Genomic DNA, 8,704 nt, shown 5'->3' on the forward strand with positions numbered 1-8,704 from the left:
TAAATGCAACGTTTGTAAAATGTATCATACAGAGGTCAAGTACCTCACGATGTTATCAACTATTGTAATTCGTTTGTAATCAATATGGACTTCGTCCGGATGGATTAGGGACGGGTTGTTATAAAGGATGGCGGGCCAGCATGTGGAAGAGTCTTCAACATGAATGCCAGAGATTCCCGTGAAGATCCTGACTTGGTTACAGGTACATTCACTATCAATAAACTATTAGCTTCTGTCCTATTTGATACCGGTACCGATAGGAGTTATGTATGTAGACACTTTTGCTCTAAGATAGATTGGTCGTTAGTGCCTTTGGATGAGAGTATATTCGTTGAGGCAGCCAATGGAAAGCTTGAGAGAGTTGACCAAATTGGCCTAGGAGGTATCATAAACTTAGCTGGTGTGGATTTTGAGATTGATTTGATACCCATTAAGTTAGGGAGTTTTGATGTGATACTCGGTATGGACTTGTTGTCCAAAGTGAGAACATAAGTTATTTGTTGTGAGAAGATTCTTCGTATACCTCGCGAAGATAGTGAGCCACTAATTGTTTACGGGGATAGATGTAGCCCGAAGCTGAACCTTATTAGTTGCTTGAAGGCACAAAAGGTTATGAAAAAGGGGCGTTTTGCTGTTTTAGCACATGTGAAGAAACTTGAAACGGAGGAGAAAAGCGTGGATGAAGTGCGAATTGTGAACGAATTTCCTGACGTCTTTCCAGAAGAATTTCCAGGATTACTGCAGCCGAGATCAGTGGAGTTTTAGATTGATCTAGTGTCAGGAGCTGCACCTGTAGCTCGCGAACCTTATCGGCTTACACCTTCTGAACTGCAAGAGTTGCAGAGTCAACTGCATGAATTGCTAGACCGTGGATTTATCTGATCGAGTTCATCGCCTTGGGGCGCACCTGTTTTGTTCGTGAAGATGAAGGATGGATCTTTCTGCAGGTGTATCGATTATCGTGAACTGAATAAGTTGACTATCAAGAATCGGTATCCCCTCCCCAGAATTGACGATCTTTTCGATCAGCTGCAAGGATCCAGCGTCTACTCCAAGATTGATTTACGATCAGGTTATCACCAGTTGAGGGTGAAGGAGAGCGATGTGCTGAAGACTGCGTTCCGAACTCGTTATGGTCATTATGAGTTTCTAGTGATGCCATTCGGTTTAACTAACGCACCTGCCGTGTTTATGGATCTAATGAATAACGTATGCAATGTGACAACCCGAAAATTTCCGATCAAATTTAAACTTTATCTTTATATTATTCCGACACGATAAGCAAAGTTTGTTAAGTTAAATCTCAAGAAATTTAAACTGTGTTCATACATTCATTTAACCTCGACCAAATTCTGACGATTCACGAACCATTATATAAATGGATGTGATTATATATATATATATATATATATATATATATATATATATATATATATATATATATATATATATATATATATGTATGTATGTATGTATGTATGTATGTATGTATGTATGTATGTATGTATGTATATATTATAACTTGAGAATGTTAACAAAGTATTAAACGTATAATACTTTACATGAACATATTTGTTCAATATATTTATCGATGGAATTAAATGATAATATCAAATGATTGAGTTATCAGATACATTGTGATATGATTATGGGTCTCTGTTAAGAGGTCCACTTTGATTTAGGAAACCTTTCCTTTTTAACGGTATTCGGAATAATTGGTAAAGAGATTTACAAGTAAGAACAAAGTGTCAACTAACGGGAACTAGACAAGAGTTAGTGGAGTTTCCTGTTCGATTTCCTATATATGCGTTTACTAGTTAACTTTCATATTATTTATGGTGAAAGTGAAAATTTTGGAATATAGATAACTTAGAAAATGGATATCGACAAGTTAAGAAAAATGACGTTTTTCATTAAAATGATTTCATACGATCATTTAACCTTTGGACTTTATCTCAAGCTTCATTAACATATGGTAATTTAAAAACTTGAAACCTATTATGAAAATACATAATTTTACTTTGCTAATACGTTTTATGATATAACGATTTCCATTATTTTAACCTTTTAACAAAATGATTCTTAAATATATTTAGTTTTGGAAAACCAAATTATCATATTTAATTGATATAGTACAAACGTACTAAAACGTTTTCAGTATAAAAAGAACTTTATTATTAAAATGTTTTATGAAACAAATTGTTTATGAATATAAAATTTGAAGAACATAATTAAAGCTTTATATTATAAGTTGCAAATATATTTATATCATTTCAAAAAGGTAAATGTGATACGAAATAATAATTTTAAAACGATTTTTATAATGAACTTTGAAATATAATTAGTTTTGAAAAAAAAAAACCTATATATTATAATGTTAAATAAATATTTCAAATTTATATTTTGAAATGAAAATATTTATATATATATTTTTTACAATGTAATAAAATTTAATATTAATTTAGTTATAAAACATTTTGAGTTAAAAATAAAACTATTATATATGCATATGTATATATAACGAGACGTCGATTTAAAGAAGCAAATGACCATAACGCTCAAATGTATAAGTTACATTTCAAGTAATATAAATTATTAGCGAATAAGCCTAATTATTGATAAAGGTACACATCGTAAAACATAAAGTACAAGTTTTCTAAGCGTACGAAAGAACGTTCAAAAAACCGAAACTGGTACGTAAGTCGAGCGTCAACGTACAATTCATCGGTGCTAAAATTACAAAACAACTATGCATGAGAATATAATATAATATTTAATTAATTCTAAAGATTAAATATATTATATATTAAATAATATATATCAAAGTGGAGTCAGCAGCATTTGTGATCAAATTGAGCTGGAAGAGAGGCTCATGCGATCGCATGAGTCCTCCCTCACTTTCTCATGCGATCGCATGAGGGGGTAGGTGGGCTGAAATGCTTATAAATTGAATTCGAGCTGTTTTCTAATTCATTCAATCAACACACTCCGTAATATATTATTATTATTATTATTATTATTATTATTATTATTATTATTATTATTATTATTATTATTATTATTATTATTATTATTATTATTATTATTAGGATAAATATTTGTATTAGGATTACTATTATTATTAGTATTATACATAAAATACTACGACGAAGTTATGTTCGAGTTATTTCAAACGATTTTTTCAAGCGAGATAGAGCTAAGGAAATTATGGGTTATAGCTAAGGAGGTGATGGGTATTGTTCGGGGGTATTGCTCGTGAGGTCAAACTAGTGTTTATCATCTCCGTTGCGTCTACGTGCTTTCCTGCAATATTGAATCACAATATTGATACGTGAGCATTCATATCTTATCTTTTATATATTAATAGTGTATCCCTGACTAGTGCTCGAGTATATATGATTATGCATGCATGTATGTTTAGTTTCGTTGTTAGATAGTTTTTGATAAATCATGAATTTAATACATATGTTACTGAGATAAGGTATATGATATGCATGTCGTTGGAAAACTGGCGAAAAATTAATTACTTTTCATTTAGAAAGCGTATGGTTTCGACGAACGGATTAAAAGATATAGTCAATTGAATTATCTATAATTTTAAGTATTATTGTTAAAATGATTATTATTATTATTACTATCGTCATTATTATTATTATCTAATTATTATTATTATTATTATTATTATTATTATTATTATTATTATTATTATTATTATTATTATTATTATTACTATCTTAAGACCCGTGGATTCGCGGGTTTCGTCAATAAAAATTAGAAATGTAATATATTATGCATGAGCACATCAATGTAATTTACAAAAATTATGTCAAATCAAAGAAAAACATGAAGTTGAACAAAATTGTAGATATAAATTACGTATAATAAATATACTTAATGTAATTAAAGTTTAAACGATTAAGAAAAAAAGATAATAAGTTACCTCATGTCGGATACTTATTTGTAGTATAAGTTTTTAATAAATAGACCACTATCCAGCCCACCTAATTGGCACATCTAAATTTAATATCTTTAGCTCTTATCGGCAATTTCTTTGTCTAGTCGTTCATATTCCTTAAGACTCACCCTAACCAAGTGTCATTATAAATTACAAAAGCAATAAGAAATTTGTGCATCAAACCAATTATCAATTCAACCCACTAACTCTTCAAATCTGTGTTAAATTATTTGTGACTATGTACTCAGTACCACATGTCACCAGTGCATCAAAGTGGAGTTTATATTTTAGAGTTGTCTAATCAACATACTTGGTGATTTCAACACTTGTCAAAATAAGATATGGCCATCAACTGAATTAAAGTAACACAATGTTGACATTAGGTACCAAAATCAACTAAAAATTAAAAAACCAGCTTTTTAAGTGATGAACTTCTGAATATTCACTGTATTATTCATATATTAGTTAGTGCCTAAACAGTTAAAGATATGCTATTTCTAAAAGAAGATAGTTAAAAAGAATGAAGCAACATAAGGAAAACTACATCTGGTCTTGTACTTATCTGCTTTAGTTCAGCAATGTTCATCCGGCGTTGAAGATGCAAATTGAAAATAAATACATAAAATGAAATTAGCACCAAAAATGGAAAAAGGAATTATATTCGTCAGAGGAATAAAAAAGGTCAGTTTATATACCCTTTTTCTTATTGTTAAAGAAGGCTCCATTAACCTTTTGTTGGTCATTTTGTTCATTCTTATTGCTTTCCTGTAAAAGTTGCATCATGAAACATAAACATTTATATTATGATTAAAAATATTAATAATGATAACTGAGACCACTTACACCTCAGAGGTGGCCGCTTCCTTGAAGATGAACTTCTCAAAGACCATTATGAACTAAACAATAAAATAAAAAAAGAAGTAAATAAAGAGTAAGACATTTCTTCGCATCACAAACTCATTGTAAAACTGTAATAAGGATTATGAATTGTATAACTGATTGCAAATACCTCTACCTATATAAACCTAATTTTTGGTAGTTGTTTCCAATTTGATTTTCGATTCACAATTCTTAAACAATTAAAATACATACATTGATTATCGTAATAAACACATAGCACGGAAGTAAAGTATTGGAGTAATAACCTGAAATGACACCAAAAATGATTAATGATGCAACTTAGAGTAGTGGGAGTGGACCTCCGTCCCCCCTCCGTTCCACACCAAGTCAGTTAGTTTGTCACTACCCAAGTCCGTCGCACACTCTCGTCCCCCATGTCAGTCGTGTAGGCGACGGAGGTTACCCATTTTTTTTTTTTGCTTTTTTTTTTCAAAGGGATAATTTATTAAATATAATAAAATATTTTTTAACACACTAACTAACACACTAACTGACATAGGTCACCACTCCCCACTTTTTATGACTCATCAAGTCACGCCTGACATGTCAAGTGACCTCAGTCACCACTCCCAGTGCTCTTACAGTCAAAGCAACTAATCTTAGACAACACCCACTCCTCATATTATAGTAGTGAAAAAATTTACTTACACAAAAATCAGTCACATTTGGTGGTACACGTTAATAATCTGCCACCATTATACCAAACAGAAGCCCAATAACATTCGATACCCTGCAGGTTCACAACAACATTTTAGTCTTTTTCTTGAGCTTCATTAATAAGTGAAGTTTCAAAAGTGATCACGTAAATTAATTAAAGAAAGCCTAAAACTTTTTTGTATTAAAACTATTTAATCAGTTTATAAGCATCTATAACCCCTTTTAGGTTACTTTCAAGTTCAACCCATTCGCCCATTTCCAATGAGATTTTACCCATTTGCAACCCGTAAATATAACAGAATTAACTAATTGCATAAAGGGTTAAAATAACCAATCTGTCGAATTCCTTTGTTATAAGATTTTGGGTTTATAACATATCTTTTATTATCCAAATAGGTAAAATGGGCTAAAAGTCGCCTAAAGTATTATCGTGCTAGAATTTTACTACATTTTATATCGTTTTAGTTGAAGATTTACATTGTTATGCAATAGTTGGGTTCTAGTAAACATAACCAACTCATTATTTATTTAGAAAATCCTAGGAAAACATGTAGATCAACTCTTGACCCATTTGACTGAACTAAAAACGTTTTTTTCAACCCAAACTCATATCATTTTTTGTTCCATATTTTGTTATGAGATAGTTAGCATCATGAATTACCTTATAACAAATCAAAGCACTTTGCACAAGCTGTGAGACCTCCAGAAACACCTTTTGTTGTGATGATTCATGCAAGAACACCTTATCAAACACGAAAGAATGCTTTTGCCCTTTTAAAGAGCAAAACAAATGTTACATATAAGAGTACTAAAATGGTCAAGAAAGTCAATTCTGCCCAAAATGATAAATTTTTATAGTACCTTGTTGCATTAGTTCAACGCCTCGACCAAGATTTTCTATTGACGTAGGAAAAGTAACAACCTTTGTTTCAGCGTCAGCAGCATCATCAACCAATAAAGGTCGAACCCTGCAAGAAAATCTTGTATTCCCTTTCAATACCTGTACCAAAACAGAAGCTCGTTATAGTGACAATACATTGAACCATGAATTATGTCGAAATTGCAACGTAACATGCCATATATTAATATTAAAAAAACACCAAATGAGTAAACTAATTAAATAACATGTCAATCACCAGCTTGTATATTAAAAAGACACCAAATTAATACAAGTAATTAAACTACAAAGATTATACAAAAGGGTTCGCATATCCACTTAATCTGAGTGCCAGTTTGTCATTGAACTAATAGCTGTCATCATGGAACTTGTATGTAAAACAAACAACATATACCTGAATGGTGTTTCTCTACTTCGATAGCAACACATTAAACCATAGTTAATATCAACACCTACCAATATCGTGAAAAGCCTTGAACTATATGCATTCAGGACATCATTAAATGTCAACTATATATCAAATGCGACATGTAAGTGATTTTTGGATATCTACCTTGAAAGTGGATATGGCTACTTAATATATACATCAATTTTGGTGTTTTAGGCTAGTGATTTTTATGATACAAACTAAAAGACTCTACCAACAAACTCTTACTTAAAAAAAAAAATATTATTAAATCACTTAAAAACTGATAGTAAAGCAAATCATGATTAATTATAAAATCATATCAAAACTAACTCTAAATCATATTACAACAAATAATAAGTAAATCACATCAAAATTATAACTTTAAAGAAAATTAAGAGATTTAAAGGCTTACAATTTAATTTCAACGAACGCTCAAATACTGTAAATAGAGAGCTGCTTTTAGTTCATGATAGATACCTTCTTCATCTTCAAGGTTTATGGGTGACTATATCTGGTGAATATGTTAATCGCAATATTCCGAACATACTATCATTAGTTCCCTCTGATGCAAGAATCATACCCACTGAAATGTAAAAGGATCACAATTACAATTGCCATTAGAACAACATATAGAAATGATATCAAAAAGATGAAAAACCATTATTTTAATGACCACAATGAATCAAACCCATAAACAACAGACCTGAATCTAATTCAAATCAAGTACTGTAATCCAAACCGTTATATTGAAATCTCTATAACATATCTGTTGAATTGATTCAAGTACTGTAATCCAAACCGTCACTCTATTTAGACTCTGTTACATATCTGTTGAATTGATTCAAGTTATGTTTTATCTACAAGTCGAAATCTGGGTCAAATGTTATCACCAAGTGTTTGTACACAAATGCATATACTTGTAAATACAGTATTCAGTATACATTTGTAAATACAGTAGTTGAATCAAGTCAGTATCGGATAACATTTGTAAAAACATAATCCAGTGATATGATATGTAAAAATTATTCATATTCATACCTCAATTGAGGTTAAATTGAGTAGCAAAAAATAGTAGTTCAAAAACTCTCAATTTAATAGCCAAAAACAGAGCGTAAAAAAATTATCAGATTTCGATTCAGATTTGGATTCAATTGAATATATTACGATTAAAATTAATCGGCATAAATAGCAGAACAAAAAATGTCAGATTACGATTCAATGGAATATATTACGATTCAATTCATTATGTGTAGACCATCGTAAAATCCCAAATGACTATACTGAGTTATTAATCGATCAATAAAGAATACCGTGTTCATATCGTTCAACCCGCAAATTTGAATCAGACTTAGCATCGGCGAAATAGATGAAGTGACATATGCGATCAATTTATTGATGAATTAACCTTGCCGAATCGTCGATTAGGCGAAAAAGAAAGCGCATAACCCAAATGTTGAGTTTGTGTGTGTAATAAATAATGAACGGGTGTTTGTGATGCAGAACTCTTGCCCGTGTTGTTTATTGAAGGGTATTTAAGAAAAAGTGGGTATTGAAAATAGTTATAAGCTTATAATTAGATCCAATGGTGATGAAGTAAGGGTAATGGTTGTCTTTTTTAGGATTCAATGGTGTAGATTAGAAGTTAATGTTTTAATATAACTCAATAAGTCTTTTCTTTTAATGTATAGTATAGATTATTATTATTATTATTATTATTATTATTATTATTATTATTATTATTATTATTATTATTATTATTATTATTATTATTATTATTATTATTATTATTATTATCATTATCGTTATTAATATAAGTATTATCATTAAAAATTGTCATTGTTATTATTATTACTATCGTTATTATTATTAGTATCATTATCATTAA

General features: G+C 30.2%; 2 long non-coding RNA genes across 2 annotated transcripts; both read right to left on the reverse strand.

The window, feature by feature from the left end:
* Window positions 1-4,501: 4,501 nt before the first annotated feature.
* LOC139845555 (uncharacterized) lies at window positions 4,502-5,579 on the reverse strand. Its single transcript, XR_011758387.1, has 3 exons — window positions 5,504-5,579; window positions 4,799-4,851; window positions 4,502-4,720 (listed from the first exon to the last, which is right to left on the reverse strand). It is a non-coding gene; the product is annotated as an uncharacterized lncRNA (long non-coding RNA).
* Window positions 5,580-6,378: 799 nt separating this feature from the next.
* LOC139904520 (uncharacterized) lies at window positions 6,379-7,712 on the reverse strand. The gene is made up of 3 exons (XR_011778848.1): window positions 7,523-7,712; window positions 7,232-7,402; window positions 6,379-6,512 (listed from the first exon to the last, which is right to left on the reverse strand). It is a non-coding gene; the product is annotated as an uncharacterized lncRNA (long non-coding RNA).
* Between the last annotated feature and the right edge of the window lie 992 nt (window positions 7,713-8,704).

The sequence above is a fragment of the Rutidosis leptorrhynchoides genome, chromosome 4, assembly GCF_046630445.1.
Source record: "Rutidosis leptorrhynchoides isolate AG116_Rl617_1_P2 chromosome 4, CSIRO_AGI_Rlap_v1, whole genome shotgun sequence".
Lineage (NCBI taxonomy): Eukaryota > Viridiplantae > Streptophyta > Magnoliopsida > Asterales > Asteraceae > Rutidosis > Rutidosis leptorrhynchoides.